A 15,808-nucleotide genomic window follows, 5' to 3' on the forward strand; every position below is an offset into this window, starting at 1 on the left:
AAGTGGAGCTGAGTCCATGATCAGATCAGCCATGATCTTATTGAATGGCGGAGCAGGCTCGAGGGTCCAAATGGCCGACTCCTGCTCCTATTTCTTATATTTTTACGCCTTCTCGCTGTTCCCTTTGGGTAACAATGTGAAGCAATGGGAGGATTCGCAGGTTGATTAAAAGTCTGGCTGTCCGTGAAGTGAATGCTCCTCCATGGTCATAACCATCTTCATACCGGCCGATATGGCGAGGGTTTAATGGTCTCCCACAACCCATAGGATGATGTGGGGACTGGGGGGAACCCATTGGACGCGAGGATCCCGCTGGTTGTCAAAGCAGGAGCTCCGACTCCTCTCGCCGGGACTGTCAGGGGTGGGCCTCGAACCCTTCACCTTCTGCCCCAAGGGGTGGGACTGTCGGGAGTGGGGATCAAACCCTTCACCTTCTGCCCCAGGGGGTGGGACTGTCGGGAGTGGGGATCAAACCCTTCACCTTCTGCCCCAGTGGGTGGGACTGTCAGGGGTGGGGCTTGAACCCTTCACCTTCTGCCCCAGGGGATGGGACTGTCGGGAGTGGGGATCAAACCCTTCACCTTCTGCCCCAGGGGGTGGGACTGTCGGGGGTGGGGCTCGAACCCTTCACCCTCTGCCCCAGTGGGTGGGACTGTCGGGGGTGGGGCTCGAACCCTTCACCTTCTGCCCCAGGGGATGGGACTGTCGGGAGTGGGGATCAAACCCTTCACCTTCTGCCCCAGGGGGTGGGACTGTCGGGAGTGGGGATCAAACCCTTCACCTTCTGCCCCAGGGGGTGGGACTGTCGGGAGTGGGGATCAAACCCTTCACCTTCTGCCCCAGGGGGTGGGACTGTCGGGGGTGGGGCTCGAAACCTTCACCCTCTGCCCCAGGGGGTGGGACTGTCGGGGGTGGGGCTCGAACCCTTCACCCTCTGCCCCAGTGGGTGGGACTGTCGGGGGTGGGGCTCGAACCATTCACCTTCTGCCCCAGTGGGTGGGACTGTCGGGGGTGGGCCTCGAACCCTTCACCTTCTGCCCCAGGGGGTGGGACTGTCGGGAGGGGGATCAAACCCTTCACCTTCTGCCCCAGGGGGTGGGACTGTCGGGAGGGGGATCAAACCCTTCACCTTCTGCCCCAGGGGGTGGGGCTGTCGGGAGTGGGGATCAAACCCTTCACCTTCTGCCCCAGTGGGTGGGACTGTCGGGAGGGGGATCAAACCCTTCACCTTCTGCCCCAGTGGGTGGGACTGTCGGGAGGGGGGATCAAACCCTTCACCTTCTGGCCCAGGGGGTGGGACTGTCGGGGGTGGGGATCAAACCCTTCACCTTCTGGCCCAGGGGGTGGCACTGTCGTGGTTGGGACTCGAACCCTTCACCTTCTGACCCAGGGGGTGGGACTGCAGGGATCACTCCGCTGTGATTATCTCATGAAGAAAGTTTGAGCAGGTTGGGCCTACACACATTGGAGTTTAGAAGACTGAGAGGTGCTCTTATTGAAAGGTATTAGATTCTGAGACGGCTAGCCAGGGTAGATGCAGAGAGGACATCTCCCCTCGTGGGGGAATCTAGAACTAGAGGGCATTGTTTCAGAATAAGGGGCCGCCCATTTAAAACTGAGATGAGGAGGAATTTCTTCTCACAGACGATTGTGAATTTGTGGAATTCTCTGCCCCAGAGAGCTGTGGAGGCTGGGTCATTGAATATATTTAAGGCAGAGATAGACAGATTTTTGAATGATAAGGGAGTCAAGGGTTATGGGGAGCGGGCAGGGAAGTGGAGCTGAGTCCATGATCGGATCAGCCATGATCTTATTGAATGGCGGAGCAGGCTCGAGGGGCCAAATGGCCGCCTCCTGTTCCTATTTCTTATGTTCTGTGTATAGCTGATACTGTGCATATTCATTGAAGGCCTTATACTGTGCACGTATGTCTACTCTGTTCATTTCTGTTGACGTGTACTTTATTCACGCTCTAACGAAATTAAAATAAAATGAATTCTGTCACATGGCTCTCAAACTCATGTATTTATTCCGCTGTAGCTTGCTCAGTGCAAATTTGTTTTAATTCAACAAGGCAAAACAAATCACACCACGTCTTGTTTTTTCTGCACTAAATTGCTGGGTTTGTGCTTTAGAGGTACATAATCTAAAAACAACAGAGTTACAAATGGAAAAAATAATTTTAGGATATCCAGCGTGGGGATTGTATGATAAGTCAAAGGAACATGGGGGTAATTTTACCTTAACCTTCCCAGAGGGAACGGGGATTTCTGTGGAGCATAAAATCAGGTGGGATGTAAAACATGTATCTGACCCGAATCTAACCCCATTCACGCTTTGGGTTCAAATTATCCCCGTACCCACTGCCAATACCAAATTACAATGGAAGATGCTGAGAATGCACAATAGCTATTGAATGAAATACAAAGAGGTTCAAGTTTTTCAAAATTATTACGTAGAATCATAGAGGCCGAAAGTGCCCCTCTCAGAAAGGCCCTTTAGCGCCTCCGGGAAGCTCTCACGGGTCACTCAAGGGTTTTCGCCTCCCCGGAACTGCCCCCCCCCCGGACTCCACCGGCGAAACGAGGTTTGCGGCGCGTTCCGCGACTGGCGTACTGGCGCGGCGCACGCGTGGCGATGACATCATCGCGGTGCACGCTGATCCCTTTGCGCACTGCGCCGACCACTTTGTGCCCCTCGGGGGCGGGGGGGGGGGGAGGGGGAGGGAAATTGCCCCGCGGGATGCGAGGTCGGCGAGGGGGATATGCCACCGGCAGCTTTTCGGGGGTGAGAAGAAGCTGTGGAGGCTGAGGCGTCCCAGCCGCTCTTAAAGGGGAGGAGGTGGCAGCGGCGCGGCCGCCATCTTTTTTTCAGTCGGACCGACAATGGCGCCCGCTGGCGTGGCCGGGCCCCCAACACGTAGCCCGGCGCCCTCTCTCTCGGGCGCCAGCAGAACGCTGACCCCGGGCTCCCACCCTCCCTGATGGCCCAGTTGCTGCCACCAAAGATGCTGCACAGTTCGCAGCGGCCCTCCCCTTTACTGCAACCAACATTTCTTTTCTTTCAAAGAGGCGAATTCTGCGCCCCTGGCAGAGCTTCCTGTGTTAAATTGCATCTGCCATGCCTCTGCCCATTTCGCCAGACTGTCTATATACTCCTAAAGTCTGCTCCTATCATGCAATGACTTTCCCAGTGGCTGACATTAGCGTCCTCGATCAGGCCAACATCCCCAGCATCGAAGCACTGACCACACTCGATCAGCTCCGCTGGGCAGGCCACATTGTCCGCACGCCAGACACGAGACTCCCAAAGCAAGCGCTCTACTCGGAACTCCGTTACGTCAAGCGGTGGGCAGAGGAAACAGGTGGGCAGGTGGGCAGAGGAAACGTTACAGGGACACCCTCAAAGCCTCCCTGAAAAAGTGCAACATTCCCACCGACACCTGGGAGTCCCTGGCCAAAGACCGCCCTAAGTGGAAGAAGTGCATCCGGGAGGGCGCTGAGCACCTCGAGTCTCGTCGCCGAGAGCATGCAGAAAACAAGCGCAGGCAGCGGAAGGAGCGTGCGGCAAACCAGACTCCCCACCCACCCTTTCCTTCAACCACTGTCTGTACCACCTGTGACAGAGACTGTGGTTCTCGTATTGGACTGTTCAGCCACCTAAGAACTCATTTTTAAGAGTGGAAGCAAGTCTTCCTCGATTCCGAGGGACTGCCTCTGATGACGACGATGATGCTCCTCCTATCCTGCTCACTATTTACAACATATGATATGACATATAACATAATAATCTCAGAGATTGTGTGAACCGAAATTTCTCAGAAGAGTCAGGGGAGCTGATTTAAATCAAGAGTGAAAGGATCAAATTCTTGCTAAGACTGGATACCTCATACAAGGAAGCCAATAAATTATGATTTATTCCCGTTTGTCCAGCTCTATACTTGAACATAATAATGATGAGCAATATTCTTCTAGTAATTTTTTGGGTGCGTGGCCCAGTCACAGTTTCGCGCATGGTATGAAATTTACCATTGAAAATCCCAATCCTGGGCTGGGCGAGGTCGGCAGAGAGCGGTGTGGTCATGCAGCTTCGAGGTAATGTTGCTAATCTGATTATAAGAACATAAGAAATAGGAGCAGGAGTCGGCCATTTGGCCCCTCGAGCCTGCTCCGCCATTCAATGGCTGATCTGATCATGGACTCAGCTCCACTTCCCCGCCCGCTCCCCATAACCCTTTACTCCCTTATCGCTCAAAAATCTGTCTATCTCCACCTTAAATATATTCAATGACCCAGCCTCCATAGCTCTCTGGGGCAGAGAATTCCACAGATTTACAACCCTCTAGAGAAGAAATTTCTCCTCATCTCAGTTTTAAATGGCCCCTTATTCTGAGATTATGTCCCCTAGTTTTAGTTTCCCCTATGAGTGGAAACATCCTCTCTGCATCCACCTTGTCGAGCCCCCTCATTATCTTATATGTTTCGATAAGATCCCCTCTCATTCTTCTGAACTCCAATGAATAGAGGCCCAACGTACGTAACCTATGCTCATGTCAACCCCCTCATCTCCGAAATCAACCTAGTGAACCTTCTCTGAACAGCCTCCAATGCATGTATATCCTTCCTTAAATATGGAAACCAAAACTGTATGCAGTACTCCAGTTGTGGCCTCACCAATACCCTGTAGAGATGTAGCAGGACTTCTCTGCTTTTATACTCTATCCCCCTTGCAATAAAGGCCAACATTCCATTTGCCTTCCTGATCACTTGCTGTACCTGCATACTAACTTTATGTGTTTCATGCACAAGGACCCCCAGGTCCCTCTGTACTGCAGCACGTTGTAATATTTCTCCATTTTAAATTATAATTTGTTTTTCATTTATTTCTGCCAAAATAGATAACCTCACATTTTCCCACATTATGCTCCATCTGCCAAAGGTTACTATCATGATTAGGAAAAGTGAAATGGATCTCTTAGAAAATGCATAACATCTGGGAATGTATTAGTACAAGAACTAACATTGTAGCAAAAAGGGACAAATTAAAATTCAATGTCCCGGAAGCTGACATCAAAGAAAGCTGCCCATAAGGCTCTCCGGGGATCTCTGTGGGGAAAAGTTTAGTTTTCTTGTTGTTAATTTGATTTTAGCACTGTCTCAAGGGGATCTCCCGTGTTCAGCAGTGATGTCATCAAGCTGGCTAAGCAACCACTCACGTTGAATAATTCTCACAGGCAGCAAACCAGGAAATAAAAAGCAGCTTTTAATGATTCAATTTTTAACACATATGCAGAGAGCAAAATAAAGATTGGGACAGACACATAGGGTTAAGGTAAAATATTATAAAGAAGCTTGAAAAAAATTTAATATATTTGTTATTATTTTAAAATCTGTTAATTTTTAACACCATGCAGAAATTAATGGGGTTTTTAGACAGCCATATTAGAGGGGAATGGGGAAGTTTACATCAGTTCAATTGATTTCTCAGATTGCCACCGATGGGGAGTTCCACAGCCTGTGATGAAGCAGTGAATGACTGCTCGGAACTGCACTGCGTGAAGTTCTAGTCGCCGAAATTATAAAAAGGATATCGAGGCACCGCAGAGGGTGCAGATAAGATTTACAAGGATGATACCAGAAATGCGAGCATGTACCTATCCGGAAAGGATGAACAGGCTGGGTCTCTTTTTGCTTGAAAAAAGAAGGCTGAGGGGATGACCTAATAGAGGTCTTTAAAAATTATGAAAGTTTTTGACGGAGTGGATACAGAGGGAATGTTTTCACTTGTGGGGCAGAACATAACTAGAGGCCATCAATATAAGATTGTCACCAAGAAATCCAATAGGGAATTCAGAAGAAACTCCTTTACCCAGAGAGTGGTGAGAATGTGGAACTCGCTCCCACAGGGAGTGGTTGAGGCGAATAGTATCGATGCATTTAAGGGGAGGCTAGACAAGTATATGGGGGAGAAGGGAATAGAGGGTTATGCTGATAGATTTAGATGAGGAAAGACGGGAGGAGGCTCGAGTGGAGCATAAACGCCGGCACGGACTGGTTGGGCCGAATGGTCTGTTTCTGGGCTGTATATCCGATGTAAACTTCAGGTTTTCCGCGTTGATCTGCTCATGTGCTAAATTCTGAAATGACGGTTACTTTCAGAGGGGTAATGATGGTGAATGCTGATAGCTTCAGCATCATTACCACCGCAAAATCCGGTCCAGTATTTTGACATACAGCAGCAAAGGCTGGTGCCAGAATACTTGGACAACACAATACTGACCATCTAGAAAGAAAGAAGAACATGCAGTTATATAGCCTTGCACGAAAGCCCAAAGCGCTTTACAGCCAATGAAACACTTTTGGAGTGTAGACAATGTTGTAATGTGGGAAATGGCACAGTCAATTTGCGCACAGCAAGCTCCCAGAAACAGCAATGCGATAATGACCAGGTAATCTGTTTTTTTTTGTTATGTTGATTGAGGGATAAATATTGACAAGGACACTAGGGATAACTTGTACTGCTCTTCTTCGAAATAGTGCCATGGGACCTGTTACATCCACCTCCGAAAGATGACACCTCCAACAATGCAGCACTCCGCCAGCAGTGCACTGGGAGTGTCAGCCTAGATTTTTGTGCTCAAGTCCCTGGAGTGAGTCTTGGAGCCACGACCTTCTGAGACGGAGGTGACAGTGCTACCCACTGAGCCACGGCTGACACTAAGCGGAATTTGGAAATATAGAAAGAAAAGTTCCAGTAAGTGCCTCAAAATGTTACAAATTTTACTCTCGGAGTCTTTAATGCTCCTTAGTAAACAACACACATCAACAGTGCTGGATGCCCATTCTATACAGGCCTGTAGATTAAGTGTTACATTGATCTACATAGCATAGATGAGTATATAACCTCATCAGTAAGTAAACTTAATGTAATTAATTGGAAACTGGTTGACACATCTAGCACCAGTTTAAAACCTGGAAACGCCAATGGAAAGAAAGACTTAAAGAAAGACTTGCATTTATATTACGCCTTTCACGACCACCGGACGTCTCAAAGTGCTTTACAGCCAATGAAGTACTTTTGGAGTGTGGTCACTGTTGTAATGTAGGAAACACAGCAGCCAATATGTGCACAGCAAGCTCCCACACACAGTAATGTGATCACGACCAGATAATCCGTTTTTGTTATGTTGATTGAGGGACAAATATTCGCAGTAACTATTTGTACTAAGTCTCCCGACGCATTAGGATGAGAGTTAGGACAAATATCGCTGTCTCTGCCCCTCCCTCGCCCCCCAGCGCAGTTCCCACTAACCCTTTTCTGCGCGTGCGTCCCACACCATGTTGCCCCCACTGAGCAGCTGAATGAATCCCTCGAGCCTCCCACCTCCCCGAGCCCCGAGCAGATCCCGAGCCTCCCGCAGTGCTGGGGACAGCAGGCGGCAGGCGGAGAGAGTGAGAAGTGGGCAGAGAGAGAGCTTAGGGGCGGGGGACAGAAAGAGAGAGAGAGCTTACGATGGGGGGGGTGGGGGGGGGGAGCGGGAGAGAGAGAGATTTTGGATGGGGATAGAGACTGTGAGGGGTTGGAGGGTGGAAGAGAGGAACACAGGTTGGGCAGTGGGGGGGCAGGGGGGGGATCGCAGGGGAGAGAGGGAACTCAGAGAAGATGGATCACGTTCTTTCTACTGCCTGGTGTGTGCAAGCTCGGTGCCTGTGTAACAAGAGACTTCGTTGGGGTGGATGAAATCCAGAAGTCACGCCACTGTCACTATTCTCTTCATACCCAATAAATCTGTTAACAATCCGAACACAATGCCCCATCTATGGAGGGGGTGGGGTAAGGTCTTGTGCTGGGATAAGGATCTTCAGCTGGCGGAGGGATGCACTTGTGCTGGGGTAATGGACTTCGGCTGGAACTTGGTGGCTTTTGGGGAGATCTCTCCTCTGTGGCTTCTGAAGTCAAATTGAATCGAATTACAAATTGAAAATTCACTCAGAACTTGGGCTGGGCAGTTCCAGTTACACATTCTAGAGGAACTTCAGGATGTGGCTTATCCTCCAAGGGGACTAATCAGCAATATGTCTGGAGAGCCAATCAGAGAAATGGCTGCATTTCAGTTGGTACAAATAGACGCACCCATTAAATATTGGCCCAGGACACCGGGGTTAACTCCCTTGCTCTTCTTCGAAAAAGTGCAGTGGGATCTTTTACACCCACTTGAGAGGACCTCGGTTTAACGTCTCATCCGAAAGACGGCACCTCCAACAGTGCAGCAGCCCCCTCAGAATGCTGCGTTAAATGGCACAAATCTGGTATAAAGATGGGATGTTAGAATCGCTCTGGATGGATGAATAATGACGGTCCCAATGGCCATCCTCATCCGTAATTATGCCCTGATAATAGATCTGTATCAATTTTTACGATTGATTCTGCCCAGGTTAAACCTGCTAATCTGATGGATCGGAAAATCTGCACTATTTTGTTTTCTTTTCCGCTTGGGGCTGGCTTGGCGGGTCCATAGGCCACACGAGAAGAACAAGCAAAGATTACGAAAATGTCAACACGTCTTTCTCTCCCGCGCCTTGTCTGGGTTCTCAGTGCAAGCATGTGATGTAAGGTTTTTGTTGTTCAAGCTACTCTGATTCTCAGACCTCGGAACCTATAGTGGGAAAGGACAACACGTGCCACAAAATTTAGGCTTTACCCAGTGTCAGTTTTATTACGCCACAAAAACCGACTAAAATTACAGGACTAGACTTCTGAGTGAAATTGACTGAAGACATACAATCACCATTCCTGGCTGTAGCTATTGTAGGTTCGTGGTCATTGGTTCCGTGACCTGTTGGTTCTTCTTCTGGCCATTCTCTGCAGTGCCTGTTCCTTCCGTGTTCTTCTGTCTCTCTGTTTGTCCTTCTTCCTTGGTTCTTCCTCCTGCCTCTGTTCCTTCCTGTGTGTTACCTGCTTGTGTGTCTCTGTGTTCGTATATTTATATCAATAGTAAGAATAAGTTTCCCGCTGGGCCGGGGTCCGATGAATGCATCTGGATCGATGCGGTGATTTGTTTAACTGGCTGTGGTGATGAGTTTGAATGACTACTAATTTGCACACGGAGTCGACAGTGCCAAAAGATAACTCCTTATCCTGAATGCCCTATTATCCAAAAATGTGCCTTTCGTAGGGTCCTTTGTAGTCCTGGTTTCTTGCATACTTGTAGTCTCTGGGGTATCAATATCTTTGTCTATATGCATAACCAAGATTCGTCCTTGATCACAGAGATTGCTTTTAATGGATGGTAAGTCATCACTTGCCTCAGGCTGGCACTTGTTCCCCTCCCAGGTAGTCCCACAGTTTGTTTTACTTGTAAACAGTTTGTTTGTGGCCTCTTCCTGTGCCTTGTTCCAAGAAAAATAGGTGTACCTGACAGTGACACGAAGTGTGCAGCGACACAGAAGTTGCACCTTCATCTATTTCTTTTTTCCACTTTAATTTCCTCCGCTGCTTCAAGTCCTCCGTTTCCCCAATAGTGCACACGTCAGCCATCACAGGCTGCAGACTCGGCGATCAAGCCTCGATATTAGTAAATATTCCGTTGCGGTCAGGAGGGATCGGGGTGCAAAGACAGCTTGCGCAGCGCACACGGGCCAGCGCGATGCATCGCATTACACCGCAGATTAAAGGTGCCATTGACACAGCAGAATTCCTCACAATCAGACTGTATTATTGGAACTGCCAGGACAGGGAAAGGAGAACTGGCGAGATGAACACTGGCCTTTGAGAGGGATGGCCTTGTCGAGTGCATTAATGCCACCGCACTCTAATGGACACTGCTTCTTCCAGTCCTGTACTCTGACACAAAGTCAATAAATATGCAACTGCTTCTAATATTAAAAAAAATATATGAGCTGGGTGAATCTATAACAAAACCACTGGCTCATACTTGAGCAACAATAATCGACAAATACTTGGGTTAATGTGAAACTAATTGTAGCCATTGCCAGATTATAATTACATTGGTTCAATCAGCATTATTGTTTTAAAGTCAAAATGCGCAACCGTGGGGGGTGAAATACATGCGCAACTTTTATTAATTACTTCACTTCTCCATTTATATAATTTCAGCTTTGTTTTAGTCACACAAGCAACAACAAATTGCACTCGTACACAAAAGCGAAATAGCGCGGATGCTGGAATGTGGAATAAAACTCTCAGCGGGTCAGGCAGCATCTGTGGCGAGAGAAACAGAGTTAACGTTTTGGGGTCGATGACCCTTCGTCAGAACTGGAGAGCCTTCGAAATGTAACAGATTCTTAAGGAGCGGTGAAAGGAGGGAGGGGGGGGGGAAAGAACAAAAGGGAAGGTGGGAGCTGGGGTGGAAGGTAGGAGAGATTAGAGAGACAAAAGCAAAGGTGGGCCAACTTGAGTTGGTAATGGCGGAAGTTAGAAAATTATGAGTCTATTTAGGTGGAATAGTTACCAGCTGCCTTGGGAAAAAGAGAGAGAGAAAAAATACATAAGATTAGGGGTGGAGGTTAAAAATTTGTATTTATATAGTGCCTTTAATGTAGGAAAACATCCCAAGGCTCATCACAGGAGTGTTATGGGGCAAACAATTTGACACCGAGACACATTAAGAGAAATGAGAAAAACTTGGTCAAAGAGGGAGGTTTTAAGGAGCGTCTTAAAACAGGAAAGAGAGGGAGAGAGGCGGAGAGGTTTAGGGAGGGAGGTCCAGAGCTTGGGGCCCAGGCAACAGAAGGCACGGCCACTGATGATGGAGCGATTATAATCAGGGATGCTCAAGAGGGCAGAATTAGAGGAGCGCAGACATCTCGGGGGGTTGTGGGGCTGGAGGAGGTTACAGAGAAAGGGAGGGGCGAGGGCCATGGAGGGATTTGTAAACAAGGATGAGATTTGAAATCGAGGCGTTGCTTAACCGGGAGCCAATGTAGGTCAGCGAGCACAGGGGGTGATGGGTGAGCGGGACTTGGTGCGAGTTAGGGCAGGGGGCAGCGAGCACAGGGGGTGATGGATGAGCGGGACTTGGTGCGAGTTAGGACACGGGGGCAGCGAGCACAGGGGGTGATGGGTGAGCGGGGCTTGGTGCGAGTTAGGGCACGGGGCAGCGAGCACAGGGGGTGATGGGTGAGCGGGACTTGGTGCGAGTTAGGACACGGGGGCAGCGAGCACAGGGGGTGATGGGTGAGCGGGACTTGGTGCGAGTTCGGACACGGGGGCAGCGAGCACAGGGGATGATGGGTGAGCGGGACTTGGTGCGAGTTAGGGCACGGGGCAGCGAGCACAGGGGGTGATGGATGAGCGGGACTTGGTGCGAGTTAGGACACGGGGGCAGCGAGCACAGGGGGTGATGGGTGAGCGGGGCTTGGTGCGAGTTAGGGCACGGGGCAGCGAGCACAGGGGGTGATGGGTAAGCGGGACTTGGTGTGAGTTAGGACATGGGGCAGCGAGCACAGGGGGTGATGGGTGAGTGGGACTCGGTGCGAGTTAGGACACGGGGCAGCGAGCGCAGGGGGTGATGGGTGAGTGGGACTCGGTGCGAGTTCGGACACGGGGCAGTGAGCGCAGGGGGTGATGGGTGAGCGGGACTGGGTGCGAGTTAGGGCACGGGGCAGCGTATTGTAACAGATTTTATTCTGTTGTTTAATGCATTCATTATCTCAATGAGAAATCCGTCCACTCTGACTATTGCTAGTCCCACCTATCCTAGTTGGTGCAAGGGATAATTATTGGGGGAGGCCCCCCAATGTCATTCTGGAAATAAATCCGACAAGGAACAAGATAGAAAATGCTGCAAATGAGCAGCTATTGTATTGAATGGCTGGAAATTACTAAAAGAGGCTAACGCCTTGGTTTAACCCTTTCTCAGAACTCAAAAGGGAAGGTCGATTAACACTTTCCAAAAGAGGTCAAAATAAAAAGGGGGAGGGGAGAACAACAGGCAAAGACTGAGAGTTCGAAACACTCAGCATGAATGGCAGCTTTATGAAAAAGACTTGCATTTATATAGCGCCTTTCATGACCACTTTTTGAAGTGTAGTCACTGTTGTAATGTGGGAAAAGCAGCAGCCAATTTGCACACAGCAAGCTCCCACAAACAGCAATGTGATAATGACCAGATAATCTGTTTTTGTTATGTTGAGTGAGGGATAAATATTGGCTCCAGGACACCGGGGATAACTCACTGCTCTTCTTTTATGTCCACCTGAGAAAGCAGATGGGGACTCGGTCTAACGTCTCATCCGAAAGACAGCACCTCCGACAGTGCACCGCTCCCTCCGTACTGCCCCTCCGACAGTGTAGCACTCCCTCAGTACCACCCCTCTGACAATGCAGCACTCCCTCAGTACTGCCCCTCTGACAGTGCAGTGCTTCCTCAGTGTACTGCCCTTCTGACAGTGCGCACTCCCTCAGTACAGCCCCTCCGACAGTGGAGTGCTCCCTCAGTACTGCCCCTCCGACAGTGCAACACTCCCTCAGTACTGCCTCTCCGACAATGCAGCGCTCCCTCAGCACTGCCCCTCTGACAGTGCAGCACTCCCTCAGCACTGCCCCTCCGACAGTGCAGCACTCCCTCAGCATTACCCCTCAGACAGTGCAGCACTCCCTCAGTACTGCCCCTCAGACAGTGGAGCGCTTCTTCAGCACTACCTCTCAGACAGTGCAGCATTCTCTCAGCACTGCCCCTCCGACAGTGCAGCGCTCCCTCAGTACTGCCCCTCCGACAGTGCAGCGCTCCTTCAGCACTGCCCCTCCGACAGTGCAGCACTCCCTCAGCACTGCCCCTCTGACAGTTCAGCACTCCCTCAGCACTGCACTGGAGCATCAGCCTAGATTTCTGACTCAGAGACGAGAGTGCTGCCTACTGAGTCACGGCTGACAACTGAGAAGCAGAATGTATAACTAAAGAACCATCGATATGATATAACACTTAAAAAATGCATGTGTGACCAATGCCATGAGCGGTGATCGAGCATTTTCTTGAATTATTACCAACGAGCACTCCCCTCCTGGGGAACTGTCCCACACAGAGCAAAAACATTTCTGCGATGAATCATCAGACTTTGCTAAGTGGCTGACCGAAACCATGAGGTGTACTGGGGGACTGGAATCGGCAACGTTTAAGGACATTAAAATTCAACCCGGCTTTTAATTTTCCTAATTGATAGCCAGTGCCTCTTGCTGGAGGAGGTGATTGAGTATTGGCTGAACGCAAGACTGAGCCCGCCTCCACTCTCGACCAATGCTCAGACTGCGCACTTGCAACACGAGGAATCATCAGGAGTGCCTGATACTGAAGGATTGTTGCACGATTCCCCAACACGTGAAGCGAAATACCAGGAAAAGACATGCTTACAGGGAAGGAAGGGACAGAATTTAAAAAAAAAAATACACGTCTAGGTTGATTCCGGGGATGAGGGGGTTGACTTATGAGGAAAGGTTGAGTAGGTTGGGCCTCTACTCATTGGAATTCAGAAGAATGAGAGGTGATCTTATCGAAAGTTACAAGATTATGAGGGGGCTCGACAAGACGGATGCAGAGAGGATGTTTCCACTGATGGAGGAGACTAGAACTAGAGGGCATGATCTTAGAATAAGGGGCCACCCATTTAAAACTGAGATGAGGAGGAATTTCTTTTCTCAGAGGGCTGTAAATCTGTGGAATTCGCTGCCTCAGAGAGCTGTGGAAGCTGGGACATTGAACAAATTTAAGACAGAAATAGACAGTTTCTTAACCGATAAGGGAATAAGGGGTTATGGGGAGCGGGCGGGGAAGTGGAGCTGAGTCCATGATCAGATCAGCCATGATCATATTGAATGGCGGAGCAGGCTCGAGGGGCCGTATGGCCTACTCCTGCTCCTATTTCTTATGTTCTTATATAGATAGGCCTGATTTAATATATCAGACACAGTAACAAATCTCATTGTGTTGGAAAGAAAGGAAGACTTGGATTTCTATAGCAACAGCAAAATACTGCGGATACTGGAACCTGAAATAAAAACAGAAAATGCTGGAACTACTCAACGGGTCAGGCAGTATCTGTGGAGAGGGCAAGCGAGTTAACGTTTCGGGTCGATGGCCCGTCGTCACAACTGGCGACTGTTCGAAAAGAACAGATTCTTAAGGAGCAGCTTCCACGACCACCAGACATCTCAAAGCCCTTGAAGTAATTTTGGAGTGTAGTCACTTTTGTCATGTGGGAAACGCGGCTGCCAATCAGGGCACAGCAAACTCCCACAAACAGCAATGTGATAATGACCAGATAATCTGTTTTTAGTGATGATGATTGAGGGATAAATATTGGCCCCAGGACACCGGGGATAACTCCCCTGCTCTTCTTCAAAATAGTGCCATGGGATCTTTTGCGTCCACCTGAGAGAGCAGACGGGGCCTCGGTTTAACGTCTCATCCAAAAGACGGCACCTCTGGCAGTGCAGCACTCCCCTGGGGTATCAGTTTGTTCCCAAGTCTCCAGAGTGGGACTCAAACCCACAACCTTCTGCCTCAGAGGCGAGAGTGCTGCCCACTGAGCCACAGCTAACACCCCTTTAGCACTAATTAACTTTTGCCGTACCAATGCCTCTTCACAGCCGAATTGTCAGGACCTTTGTCTATCATTGATATCTGTTCCAGCTTTTGAACAAACTCCTCTCTCAGACTCAGCAGCAGCAGCCGGGTCTCTCACCTTCTGAGTCGGAAGGTTGTGGGTTCAAGTCCCCAAGCCTGGAGACTCAAGCACAAAAAATCCAGGCTGACACTGCCAGTGCAGTGCTGAGGGAGCGCCGCACTGTCGGAGGTGCCGTCTTTCGGATGAGACGCTAAACCGAGGCCCCGTCTGCCCTCTCAGTTGGACGTTAAAGATCCAATGGCACCATTTCGAAGAGAGCAGGGGAGTTATTCCCTGTGTCCTGATCAATATGTACCCCTCCACCAACATCACTAAAACAGATTATCTGACTAATGTCAACAGTGCTGTTTGTGGGAGCTTGCTGTGCGCAAATTGGCTGCTGCGTTTCCCACATTACAACAGTGACTGCACTCCAAAAGTACTTAGTTGGCTGTACAGCACTTTGGGATGTTTGGTGGTTGTGAAAGGCGCTATATAATTGCAAGTTTTTCTTCTATTTTCTTTCCTGCGCTACATGTTATTCAGTAAATGGCAGGGGAAATAATGACCCTCCCCTTCCAATTCACATTCTTTACACAACATGCATTTTACAGATTAACAAAAACATCTTCAACTGCTCTCGGTATCAGTTCTCAGTTTGTTGCTATGGTTACCAGGGATCAACAAGAGATCCTACAGGCCAAATTGTCCGCATGCCCGACACGAGACTCCCAAAGCAAGCGCTCTACTCGGAGCTCCATCACGGCAAGCGAGCCCCAGGTGGGCAGAGGAAATGCTTCAAGGCCACCCTCAAAGCCTCCTTGAAAAAAATGTAACATCCCCACCGACACCTGGGAATCCCCGGGCCCGAGACCGCCCAAAAGTGGAGGAGAAGCATCCGGGAGGGCGGAGAACACCTCGAGTCTCTTCTCCGGGAGCAGGCGGAAGCCAAGTACAAACAGCGGAAGGAGCGCACGGCAACCCAAGCCCCCCCCACCCACCCACCCCTCCCTCCAACCAACGTCTGTCCCACGTGTGATAGAGACTGTGGGTCCCGCGTTGGTCTCATCAGTCACCTGAGAACTTGTGTTAGTGTGGAAGCAAGTCACCCTCGACTCCGGGGGGGGACTGCGTAAAAAGAAAGAAGACATGGGCTAAACCTCTTCAGTGGCATGGACAAATTGTTA

Source organism: Pristiophorus japonicus, chromosome 5 (assembly GCF_044704955.1).
Source record: "Pristiophorus japonicus isolate sPriJap1 chromosome 5, sPriJap1.hap1, whole genome shotgun sequence".
Lineage (NCBI taxonomy): Eukaryota > Metazoa > Chordata > Chondrichthyes > Pristiophoridae > Pristiophorus > Pristiophorus japonicus.